Source organism: Podarcis gaigeae, assembly GCF_964106915.1.
Source record: "Podarcis gaigeae genome assembly, chromosome: 6".
In the NCBI taxonomy this organism is placed as follows: domain Eukaryota; kingdom Metazoa; phylum Chordata; class Lepidosauria; order Squamata; family Lacertidae; genus Podarcis; species Podarcis gaigeae.
The window spans coordinates 30854292-30867685 of record NC_139682.1 but is presented as its reverse complement, the minus strand read 5'-3'; the positions used below and the strand labels follow the sequence as shown (position 1 = coordinate 30867685).

The 13394-nt window shown below is 42.4% G+C and overlaps 1 protein-coding gene and 1 long non-coding RNA gene across 2 annotated transcripts in view; one reads left to right on the top strand and one right to left on the bottom strand.

Moving 5' to 3' along the window:
• The window catches only part of SLA2 (Src like adaptor 2), a 247460-nt gene that overhangs the window by 156215 nt on the left and 77851 nt on the right, over window positions 1–13394 (bottom strand). The window lies entirely within an intron of this gene.
• Window positions 8782–9178, top strand: LOC310847447. Its single transcript, XR_014565811.1, has 2 exons — window positions 8782–8897; window positions 8928–9178. It is a non-coding gene; the product is annotated as an uncharacterized lncRNA (long non-coding RNA).

Here is a 13394-nt window from a genome sequence, read left to right as displayed (position 1 = left end):
TATGTGTGTGTGTGGTGCTTCTCAAGACATGAGCCCAAGCACTATGCAATTTAACCCATTGTTCACAACCCACCAGCAACTGGTACTGTTCAATAAAAGCTTTAACTTTGCCTTCAATATAGTTTCTTTGTTAGTAGGAGCCCAGTATATCCCTTCCTTCTACTTCATTTCAGCCAGCCCCAGGATGAGGCTCTGACTAAGAGGGTGGTACAAAGATGCTTCTGTTACCAGGGCAGGGGGCCTCTGACACATGCCATTCTCTGCCTTCTTGTCTCCACTGAGCAGGCCTCTCAGAGCTCACAAGTAGAATAGTCGCTGCTGCTGTGGTGAAGGAGGCTATCATCTGGTGGAAGGAAATGAGGAAAGACAACCAGTCAGTCAGTCAGTCAGTCAGTCAGTCCCAGTGTGCTAATAGTCAGCAGGGCTGATGGGCCTCCTTGTGGAGCTCTGCCTAAGTTCCCACAGTGGCAGTCTCATTCCCCCATCTCAGCTCCTCTCCGCTGGTTCAGTGGCTTGTCTACCATTTTCAAGGGCTACTCAGTCAGACGATATCAGGGATAGTGTTGCACCTTCATTATGGCATAAGCTTTCGTAGGCAGGATCCTGCTTTGTCTGATGGATAGCTGTAATGAAGTATGCTCTGGAATGAGGCTGAGGAATTCTACAGTTGTGTAGCGTGATTTGTTCAGCAAGTTTAAGTGTGTCAGTTGCTGTAATATTGCTTACACATATGAAGAATTCATCTTTTCAGTCCTCAAAGCGGTCTGCCAACACAAATCCACTTCATTTGAATGGACCTTCTGTCAGCAGAACATCCTGCGGATTGTTGGCTTACAGTGTGTCCCATTAACAATGAGGCTAACTTGCTTGATATTAGCTATTTAGATTGCCATGAAGAATAATATTATCCATGTCTGCAATTCATATTTAATAGCTGGACTAAAATTGCTCTTGCTCAGTAATTCAATTTCTTATAATTAAGTAGTAGTTCAATTACTCAGTATAAATAATAGCAATCCAGCTACTCAGGGCTCATTCATATTAACATAGTTCTCCCTGATGGGGAAAATTGCATTAGGAAACCTCCGCTTCAATATTAAGCATTTTTTATGGGGTACATTTTTTTTATTGAAATAAGGGGTACATAGTTTTAATAATACCACAAGAAAAGTGAACCTGTTCTAAAAATTTGACAGACTCTGTTTTGCAGGCCAAACTAGGTGATCTGTGAAATGTGTAATTGCATTTCACATATTTGCTTTTATGTTTGTTTTAAAGCAACCGGGGCGATCAGAATCCAGACTGCGGCATGTAAGGAGAGGATTTAACTCTTTTCGTCTTTACTATCGCCTCAACCTTCCTCCACCACCCAGAGATTATATTCTCCTTTGTAGGAAAGCTATCAGTGGCTGCTAATTCATTTCTAAAACTGAACTGTACTACCAGGAAGCCTTAAAGGGTTTATAGGATGCCTCACAAGCACCTGGTGGAATTGAGAATGAACCTGATTCCCGATATGCAATGATCGGGTCTGTTTTGACCGTGATTATTCAAGAAAGAGATTTTGGGCACCTGGCGGATTGCTCAATGAAAATGTCAACTCAGTGCTCAGGAGCAATGAAAAGGGTTTATTTTATGTAGGGGATTATTAGGAAAGTGATTGGACATAAAATGGCTGTTATCTTAATGCCGTTCTATAAATCTGTGGCATAGCTATGTTTGGAATACTGAGTGGAAGTTCCTGTTGCGCCATCTCAAAAAGGGCATTGTGGTGCTGGAAAAGGAGGAAGCAAAATGGTCAGGGGAGCACAGAGCATTGGTGATGGTGGGGAGAGACACACCTGTACCATTCACCATGTTTCTGATGCGTTTTCAGAAAATAATTCTCTTTATCAAGTGTCTTTATGAATCATTCTGTTTATTCAGTGTCTCCCGGCCACCTTCTCTTACAGCTCACCTAAACAGTCTTCCAAAAAGCACCAATGGAAATCCCTTGAGAAAGATCGCCTGCTTCTTTTTAAAATGTGCATTAAGAACACAACCAGTGGTGCAGCTGTCTTTGTGTGTTTGTTTGGCCCTTTCCATGGCAGCATTTTGTCTACATTACAGCACCTTCCCTCCAAGGAAAGACATTTTCTGACGCTGTTGGGTTTTTTAGTTTAGAAAATAGACTAGCAAGGGAAAAGCTCATGATATTCAGAATGGTTAAGAAAGGAGATTGAAAAAAACAAAAACCAAGAATGTAAGGATAGCAGAACTTAGGCATCTTAGCAAGAGGCATGCTTTTGATATAAGCGGTGATATATTGGGAAGCTCAGCACAATTTTGCTCTAAACACTGTGGCTGGAGGGCACTCTTTTATAACCCTGTTAATGTTTTTAATCAATGACTTAATTAGCCAAAGAAATTCTGTTCTGGCTATAATATTGTAAAAAAGAGAAAGGAAAATATCAATTTAAATACTGCTTAAAGAGAGTGTTAGGCTGCAATCTTAACCCCACTTAGATGAGAGTAAGCTCCACTGAATTCAATAAGACTTGCTTCCGAATAGACATGGTTAGGATTTCAACATTATATGCTATAATATGTAGCCCACCCACTCCTATTTTAGCAATGTGTACCCCCCCAATCAAAACACTTCCAATATACACTTCCATCCCCAAACAACTTAAATGTTTTATTCAGATTGGCACACCTGCCTTGGGTGCATCTGTTTAGAAGAAATTGCTGCAGATTCTGTCATATTATGGAATTTTGCCTTCCTTCCTTCTTTTTTGCTTTCTCTTCTTTATTTTCTTTTTTTTGGGGGGGGGGTGGCAGGAGGGTGGAATCAAATTTGATAGCTATGCTTACAAATAAATCTGGGAGCAGGCATGTTCCTCCCCAGGGCATCAAGCATCGTTTCCTCTGAGCTGCCACTAAGCACCAAGATGATGCATCTCAAAAAACGATGCTGTCCTCCTCCTCCTTCCTTGGGGAAGTTGTTGGAAGGAGGAGATTAGACAATGGACAGAGCAGCACTAAGGTGCTATGCAGGCAAGCTGCATGCATAAGATACTTACTTGGCAAGAAGAGAGATTCTTGGCTTTATCAGGCAGGCCTTGTGTAGAAACAAGAAATGAACACAGCACATGCAGGGAGGCAGATATGCTGAGATAGCTGGACCTCCAGTGAATCGGCTTGTCTACAATAGTGACGCCTGCGTCTATAAATAGCATTAAAAAAGCGGAGCAACAGAATGCTGCATCTCTCTCTCTCTCTCTCTCTCTCTCTCTCTCTCTCTCTCTCTCTGGAGTGCAGATATCAGAAAAGAATTCCCACTCGCCTTGACTAAATGTGCTACATGCAGTTACCAGGGACTAATTTTGGGAAGTCTTTTCTCACAATATATACCCGCACTCACATTTACACTCTCCCCTCCATTTATGTTTCCCTTTTTTAAAAGGGAAATTCCCTTATTCCGAATAGGAATCCTCGCAAGAAAAGGGAAAAGTTGACAGCTGTGGTTGGGGGTAGGAATGGCAAAGGAAGGCCAGCACTCAGAAGGTCTTTTGTCCTTTGTACAGTGGTACCTCGGGTTACAGACGCTTCAGGTTACATACGCTTCAGGTTACAGACTCCGCTAACCCAGAAATAGTGCTTCAGGTTAAGAACTTTGCTTCAGGATGAGAACAGAAATCATACTCCGGCGGCGTGGCAGCAGCAGGAGGCCCCATTAGCTAAAGTGGTGCTTCAGGTTAAGAACAGTTTCAGGTTAAGAACGGACCTCCGGAACGAATTAAGTACTTAACCCGAGGTACCACTGTATTATTATTTCTACTATTCTGTTCCAAACACACTAAACCAAAGGAACGTTGGTTATTTCCGTGCTGGGAAACCTTAACACAGAACCTGGACCTCTCTTTCTGGCCCTTGGGATCCCAGCTGAGCCATACTTTTCTCCGGCCATGCCTCCTATCCCTAGGGCACACCCCTCAACATTCCTGCTCTGCGGTCCCCTTGAGTGATTTTGCCTAGATGGAACATGCCCTTGAAGAGTGAAAATGTTGAAAAGAATGATGAAGGGGAAATGGCTCCTGCTTGCCTGCATGGAGAGAGAGGAGTAGGTAAAAAACTCTTGACTTTTGCATAGCTACAGTATAGCATCCTGTACAAAGGGAATAAATACACCTGTTGTTCCAATCACTTTAGCCCATGTCCCTACCTGCCAGTGGCATGCAGCCTCTGCAATGCTGCCCATGAAGATATGCAGCCTTTGGGCTGAAAAAGCTCCCTCCCACCACACCGTTTGTCATATGGTAACAGCTTTATGGGTGTTATATATAATAAGTACCAGAAACAACCAAACATTTGGGGATAAGCTACAATGGAAAAACTGGCAACCTATCCAAAGTTGAAAGCAAGATGCCAGACATCAGATTTATTAATAAATATATAGACACAGGTGGCGCTTGGGTTAAACCACAGAGCATAGGACTTGCTGATCAGAAGGTCGGCAGTTCGAATTCCCGCAACGGGGTGAACTCCCGTTGCTCGGTCCCTGCTCCTGTCAACCAGTGGCGTAGCGTTGGGGGTGCAGGGGGGGCCGGCCGCACCGGGTGCAACATCTGGGGGTTAGGGTTAGGGGGCGCAAATCCACGGGTTAGGGGGCGCAAATTACTTGCCTTGCCCCGGGTGCTGACAACCCACGCTACGCCACTGCTGTCAACCTAGCAGTTCAAAAGCATATCAAAGTGCAAGTAGATAAATAGGTACTGCTCCGGCAGGAAGGTAAACGGCATTTCCGTGTGCTGCACTGGTTCACCAGAAGCGGCTTAGTTATGCTGGCCACATGACCCAGAAGCTGTACCAGTAAAGCGAGATGAGCGCCGCAACCCCAGAGTCGTTTGCGACTGGACCTAACAGTCAGGGGTCCCTTTTACCTTTACCTATATAGACAGAAATAATGCATAATGTTGTAAGTTGGGAGCGTTTAGGTTGTACAGCCTGAGCTGTAGGGTTGGGAGGGTATGATTATACAGCCTGAGCCCAGCCTCGCCGGGGACGGCGGGATATAAATATTTTTTAATATTAATTATATTATATTATATTATATTATATTATATTATATTATATTATATTATATTATATTATATTATATTAGAGTCCCTTCCAATTTCTGAATCTGGCAAGGATTTAATTGCTGGAATAGCTAGGCCAGCTTCTTGGTAATGGCCTAAGTGTGGGTTGTTAAGGTAACAAGGGAAGTGGCTCTGTGCCAGAGAGCAAATGGGGGTGGGCCCCTCTCCCTCAGCTGGTGGTTGGTGGGGGGGAAGGCCAGAGGAATGTATGTGTGACCTGGAAGCTGGCAGAAGCCAGAGAGAGAGGCATGTTTGATTTCTGCTTGAATCTAAGGCTGTAGCAATGGGAGAAGACCTCCCGTGGTGTTAATGCTATGAACCCCTCCATCGTAGGCTCAGGCTGTATATGTGTGCAAATAAACTGTATATCATAAAGACACCACAGTTTCTGCTGATCCTCATTTTGAGGAAAACGAGCCCTGGGCAAGCTCCTGGAACCCCTGGAATCTTGCACCACACAGAGATTGGGGTAGTATGCAACAATACAATTATGTACTAATAATTCTTTATTTCCAATTATGCATTATTGCTTAAATTTAATATGAGGAAATTCAATGGTGATTAGATGCAGTCTTTGTACACTATAAATCTGAGTATTATTCAATGACCTGTGACTAAGGATGTCAGAGAATTCCAACGAAAACAGGGATGGGAGTGGAAATTGCCAGTGTTCGTTTATTTGTTCCTTGTCTAGAACAGAAATCGGGACTTCCGGTTTGGCGCCTCCGGTAATGGCGGAATTCCTCTGATCGGGAGGAATTTGCTTCGTGGAAATCAGGGTCTGGCTGCCACGGCGAAGGCGGAGACCCACTGAAAATCACAGGCGGGAGAAGCCTGTGAACGTGGGATTCGGCTGGCACCTTTTGCGCCTCCCCTACTCGCGGGGAAACCCGGTTTCGGGGATCCGGAGCGACGTGGGGTGAGCGGTGCGGTGCTTCGAATTGACTGCTTCTTTCACGGAGTGAAGCCGCATTGTTGTTGCCGGAGAGCGCTGACTTTTTCCTGTGGACAATTTGATCTTAAAATAACTACCCGTGAGTAGAGTGGAAAATTGGATTTTTAAACTTCTTAATTTGGCACCGAAACGGGGGAGGTTTAAAACAGGAAGTCCGCCTTCCCCTTTTGTAAATAGACTGAAGCAAAGAGGCTGCAAGCTAAAGTCTTGGAAAGCCTTTCGTAAAGGATTAAACTTCCATCAGTTAAAATCATTAAACCCCCCTTGGAAGCAGGAGAAGAGGGGGGAAATTTTGGGTTGCGTAAGCCTGCAGGAGAGAGTGAAGAAAGTCAAATTACCACCGCTCTGAACCTGGAAACGGGCTGCTAGTAAGATTGACATTTTTGAAATGTTTATTGACTGTGAATAGAACGTTCGTTGACAACTAGTTAAATAAGAGAAATACATTGTTTCCACTGTCTCCTTCTGCGTTTAAAAAGGAGTAAAAGTAACTGAAAATTGAAACTAACTTTATTGCTTGAACTGCGTTTAAAAGGATTAATACAAATAGAAACTGTTTCCCTCTAGAGGAAACCTTTGAAACTGTTACAAGAGCTGAGCTGGGGGAATTTCCAGCTGCAAGATAAAAAACTGTGAGAATCTGGGACTGACCTTGGATTGGTTAAGAATGTCGATAGAAGAAGCCTTAGTGGTTGCATTATGTAAGATAAATGAGTCACTGGAACAGCTCCACAAGAAGACGGATGTGATGACTACCAAAATTGATAATTTGGGACAAAAAGTGACCAATTTGGGACAAAAAGTGAGCATCAATACAGAAACTATTCAGGAATCGATACAGGAATCTACTTTGACATGGCAAATTGTGGAAAAGGCTAGGGAGAAAGTTGTTGTCGTTGAACCTAAAGTAATACAAGTGGAGAGGGAGAGAGCCCCAGCCTTACAGATGCATGACTGAATTTAGAGAAAGTCAGATTTTGAGGATTGGAGCCCTGCTTGGACTGGAGAAGGAAAGTTTGATAGATCCCCTCACGCAGGGATTTGCTGACTTTTGGGACCTGGACTTGGGTCAGGAGGAGATTGAAGTTGTGGGGGCCTTTAGATTTGGAGGAATTTTGAAACACGTCCTGAAATATCTTTTGGATTTTAGTTCTAACTACGGAGATTTGGTTGCCTTGTCGAGAAGGAATAAAAACATTGCTAGGTGGGAGCTTCCCCGAGATCTACTCTTCAACATCAAAGGAAGGAAAATAAGAACAAGATCAGTAGAAGACAAAGTAAAGTGCATGTATAAATAGGAAGAAGACTTGCAGAAGCGACTTGGAAAAGAGTTAAGAGCCTCGGACAGAAGATTACCAGGTTGATGGACTATATGGAATTGGCGGAAATGACTGGCAGAATCCGAGACCAGGGAGAAGAGACGGTGGAAGAAGATTGGAAAATAAAGACTATTTATAGAAATATTGTAAAATTAATGAGTGCTAGGAAAATGTTGGAATGAAGTTATATGGCTTTAGTAGAAATGTTATAAGGAATTAAGCACAAATAAGTATTGTAGTATTAATGGAAAATGAGGTTAAAATATGTTAAGATAATTATATGACAGAAAATAGAGAAAGATGGAAAGGAATTGCTGAAACAATTAATAGAAGTGGAATGCAAAAAGGGAGGTGAGAGGAGGTCGTTGAAACAAGGGAATGAAAGATAGGGTATTGAAATGGTATGATGTGTGTTTTAAATTGTTTTTGCTCTATCTTATTTAGTTTATTGTGTTAATGTTGTGTTGTGTATTGTCTATATATTGTATTGTATTGTTTTTTCCCCTCTTTTATCTTTTCTCTTTCTTTCCTTTTTTTTTATTTGTAAGGTTTAAAAGTAATAAATATTTTTTTAAAAAAAAGAACAGAAATCAACCCTGCAAATATGGTTGGTATTTGCTACAGTTGTTCCTTTTCGTCTGCAAATGCTATGCAATTTGTTATTCCACACACACACACAAGTTGTGTTGCCTTACTGAATTAACACTGAAGTGTCAGCGACACCAGTACCAGAATGTAAAACCTCATTGCATTGTGCAGTATTGAGCATTGCCAACAGACAGCACCCAATTTTGTGATTTATTTTTTAAAAGAAGTGTACATTTTAAAAAATGAAGGGTAACCTGGAAAGAGAGTCAAACCCTCTATGGATGATGCTTCAGTAGCTGCCATCACCCTCTTCTTCCTTAAGAAAAGAAGCACACGGTAGTATTTAATACTTCTCAACTGACAGTGGGTCAAACCACTAAGGACTGCAGCTAAAGAACATTGTTTTTAAGATGGCTGGAACTGGTTTGAGCAAAACTAGGGGAAGGGTGGACCTTACTGCTGCCTTCTCCTCTCTCTCTTCCTTGTTTCTGCAGTTTATTGCTAGTTGTCATTTTGGTTTGGTTTTGAAACATTTTATTACGTTATGTGAACATGGGAAGCTGCTTTATACAGGGTGAGTCCTTTAAAAGAGGCCCTGTGGATACAGAGTATACATGTTCCACAGGGCCTCTTTTAAAAGACTCACCCTGTACTAAAGCTTTGTACACACCAGGGTATGTATATGTGTGCCACACAGATCCAGTTTTCCCATGTGCACTTTAGTGCCCTTCCATCCACTAGGGGGCAGACTTTGGTAATATGGCGCCTTGAGTGAGGACAAAATTTCACGCGCCCCTGTGACGTTAACATATGAGAGTGCTGGAGGTGAAATAGTTAAACAGGTTACCCAATCAGAACCCAGGGGGGTGGAGTCAGAGGGACTATAAAACCAGCTCTGGGAGGGGTGAAGGAGGAGTTCATTGGGAGTTGGGTGGTTGGTTGGAGTGGGAGTGGGAGTGAATTGGGCTAGAGTTTGTGGGTAGGTTGAGTTAGTGTAGCGAAATAAGCTGAGTCAGGAACAGTTAGGGGCTAGGAAGACAAGTAAATATCTGAGAGGTGGTTTAGTGAGTGAGAGCAGGTAGTGGAAGTTATAGGTCTGGATAGGCACCCCATGATTGTAATTGACTGATACCATTTATGAAACCACACGCTTGTTAAACTGCAATAAATAAACAGAAGTTTATGTTCCAATTTAACACTGACTGGACTCAGTATTGTACCAGGTAGGGCCTGGGTGGTGGCAGCGAGAAATAAAGTGGTGGCACAGGGATCAATAGACGGTGAAACGTCCAGGGATCCTGTGTGATCGCCACAGCCCCCTCCCCCAAAAATATTATTTTCACAATAATTCCTTTTAGTACAGTTGCTTTTTTATGCATTTTCTCAGTAGGTACCTCTCTGTGTGTGTGTGATATATATGTGTGTTTTTAACTCTTGTGGTTTTGTGCCCCCTCAGCTCAGCGCTCTGGGTGAGGGAACTGACTGCACCACCCTAAACCCGATGCTACATCCACACATTAGTGCTTTCAATTCAAATCTCTCTCTGTGTTAACAGCCCACACTAATGAGTAGTGCTTTTTATGGGATCATTTTATAACAAGTGTTGTTCATTTTTTTAGATAATAAAAAAGGGGTTGGCTTAGGGTGGGCATCTCATGTTGTTTGCCCCAGGCTCCAGGATATTCAGGTCCCACTTGTTTATTCCTCATATTTTATTATTTCCTTTTGTGTGCAATCTCAAAGGTCATGAAGCGGGTGGGGAAAAGCAGTTGCTCCACTCCACCCAAAGCCCTGCGACTGGTCCTCAGATCCTTCCCTCCCAAGGACCGTAGGAGAGTAGGTCTAACTATCCCTCTGTGTTTTTCTTTTGGTCTGAACCAAAGCCTTGACCTAATGTAATAACTCAGGTCCCAAGTTCATCTTTCAGCCTAATTTGCATGTTTACCATTCACTCATATTCATATACATAAATCATTTTAAAGAAATGAATATTTTTCAAGTATCCATAAATATCCCTTGGCATATGCTTTAATTGCCCCCTTATCTTTGTTTTCTCTGGAAACAATACAAAAACATGAAAAATCTCTAACTTGAATATGGAAATTAAACAATTCCCCACAGGCTGCCTGTAAGCTCCTAAATAGTTTTTTCCTTTAAACCCAAAATTTCAGGGAGTGCTATATTCAGCAACCAATTTATAATCCAGATGGCTAGCAAGGAAGCTTTTGCTTCAGCACCTGCTGCTCCAAGGCAGGTTTGTTGTTTATCCAATCAGGCCCATCACCAGGTTGATACAGTATCTGGGCAGCCAATTAGATGCAAATGACCAAACAGCAGGTCTTCTTGCTCCAGCACCTGCTTCTCTTGTTTAGGTGCAGGCATCTTCAATCAATTGCATTGCCAGGTGCATATTCCAGCAGCAGTGAGGTCATGTCTTTATCACAAGCAACACCTTGTGACTGGCATAAATGTCCCAGATCTTCCCAGGTAATCAACCTTGAGGTTGAACCAGAGTATCGCTGCCATCACCAGAACTCTTCCTTATGACCAGATGTTATGGAAAATTGGAATAGTCTCAACAATCTGCTAGCTTCCTACGAGTCTAGGCATAGGCATGCACTTCCTTAAAGCCAAATGCTTTTATCTCTCAGCAATCTAGTCTTACCAAGCCCACAAGAGCCTGTCCCCAGAGCAGCATTTAGGCAATTCTCTCTCAAGGATGGAGGTGCAGCAAACTCCAAGGGGCCATTGGCTCAGATGTGGGGTCTTCAACAGGAGCATATTTATTAAGAGAAACAAGAGTGTCATTGAACCAAAATAGAAATGATCTTAGCACTGGGTCCAACTTTAGATTCAATATGGAATCCAGGGTAAATTAACCTACAGGGGTTCTATTTGGAAATTAGGTCATCAGTCCAACTCTGCTTCCATCAGATCATCTTGGTAGTAGATGGGACCAAAGAAGAGAGTGATGATACAAGACCACACTAGAGAACAGAAAGGCCATGATGCTTAAATAAAGTTCAAGAAGGCCTTTTGTGCTCTTTCCTGCCCAGATGGATCAGTTGCCAACCTTGGTGGGTAGAATGTACAGGTCTCAAAGGTTCTTCGGTAAGAAGGCTGCCATTTACCGTCTACAGGACAGAAGCACACAGTTTCCAGGACCTTCAGACTGGACTTACATTTCAAACAGTGTCATATTCTCCAGTTATATGATTCCCACCCCCATGTGACTTTGGGATCGAGGAGGGGGTAATAAATGAAATATACTGTTATGTACTGAAGTTCTCACCCTGGGCCAGCAGGGGGATACTGTAGATAGTTTTCACTCAGGTCCATATATGCAAATAAGGAATTGAAAGTGACGTTCAGTGATTGGATAGTTACAGAAAGTTGTTACTGTTGTGTTCTATATAAGCAGGCTGGCTGAACCCTTCAGTTCAGTTCTGTTCTGGCCTGTGAATAAACAAGAGCTGTCTGAAGAATCGCTGTGTCGTCTGATATGTTCACCCACAACTTAACATATACAAACTCTTACTCATTCAGTGTTCTCTCCTTTGCTGTCTACCCCTTTCCTTTTTTGCTCAAAATTCTTTGTTCGCTGTTTCTGCATAGTCTTCAACTGGGTCTTCATCTCACCCCACAGGTAAGAAAATGAATTATGCTGCTGTTTCACACAGGGAAGTTTCCTTTCTTCATAAGCAAGTCGGCCCAGGTAGAAGGTGAACAAGTTTGTAATTTAGAGTTTGGCAACAAACAGGTGCTAATTGATACCCTCGTGACTTTGGTTTTGTCCTTTTTAGCAGTAATTGCTTAATGAATTCTTGGTGTGTAAAGGTGCCTGCCGGTTTCTAACAAAGGAACATCTGGGCTCTGAGATCAGCAGAGAATAAAAAGGGGAGTTTAAATTTTCTTGCCCCTCCCCCTCTTTCCCACCAAATTCCTCCCTGGCAGGGAAGATTGGGCTGTATCATGCAGCTGCTGTTGCCAACTCAAGACAAACATTGAAGTGTACATATGGCTTTGTGCTTCGAAGATGGCTACAGAAGCTAGAATCTCCTCTCTAACAAGTGCTAACTTTAGATACCAGCCTGGTTGCTGCTAATGTTAAAAAGTGGAAATTGAATTATTGTCCAGCAATAATTTCTAGAGGCAGGCAGACAATACAGATTATTTTAGAAATGACCTGAAGGCATACAATGAGTCTTACTCAAATAGTGATCTTGCTTAAATTGGCTATCCCTTAAAAATTTGAAATCCTCAATACTGATTTTGTTAATAGCAGCAAAGGTTGTACAGGCATGTAGGTGGAGAAATCTTCAAGTACAGTGGTAGCTTGGGTTACAGACGCTTCAGGTTACAGAAGCTTCAGGTTACAGACTCCGCTAACCCAGATATAGTACCGCGGGTTAAGAACTTTGCTTCAGGATGAGAACAGAAATCGTGCTCTGGTGGCTCAGCAGCAACAGGAGGCCCATTAGCTAAAGTGGTGCTTCAGGTTAAGAACAGTTTCAGGTTAAGAACGGACCTCCAGAGGTATCACTGTACTATCTACAGGAGAATTGATGTTGAAGCCTTTGGAGTTGGCTGAACTAGACAAATTGACAGATGATATACAGAAGAAATTGCAGTTTTCAGAATGTTAAGCTTACAGAGAAATATGGACACACTTTTGTCAATTACTGAAGGAGCGTCTGCACCCCCATCATTCAGCCCGAACACTGAGGTCCAGTGCCAAGGGCCTTCTGGCAGTTCCCTCACTGCGAGGAGTAAAGCTACAGGGAACCAGGCAGAGGGGCTTCTCGGTAGTGGCACCCGCCCTGTGGAACGCCCTCTCATCAGATGTCAAGGAAATAAACAACTACCTGACTTTTAGAAGACATCTGAATGCAGTCCTGTTTAGGGAAGTTTTTAATGTTTGATGTTTTATCGTGTTTTTAATACTGTATTCTTTTGAGAGCCACCCAGAGTGGGCAGTGTATAAATATATTATTATTATTATTATTATTATTATTATTATTATTATTATTATCACTACAGTATTATTGTGTAAATTATGGAACTGTAAGCAAGGCTTGAAAGGAACTTTTTTTGTAAATAATAGTTTGTTTCACATTTTGCAATTCCTTAAGGGAAATGTAATTTAAAAATTACAATTCTCTTTTAAAAAAGGGTCTTAGTACTCCCCCCACCCCAAGCAAAACACAAAAATATACAAGTATGAAGCACCAGGCTGTTTTACAGATGCATTTCATACCCAATACAAGTTTTTTTAAAGACAATCCTATCACATGTGGCAGCAACAGATATGACTAACCAGGAAAGCGATCTTGGGGTCATGGTGGATAGTTCAATGGAAACGTCAAACCAATGCATAGCTGCTGTGAAAAAGATTAATCCCATGCTAGGGAG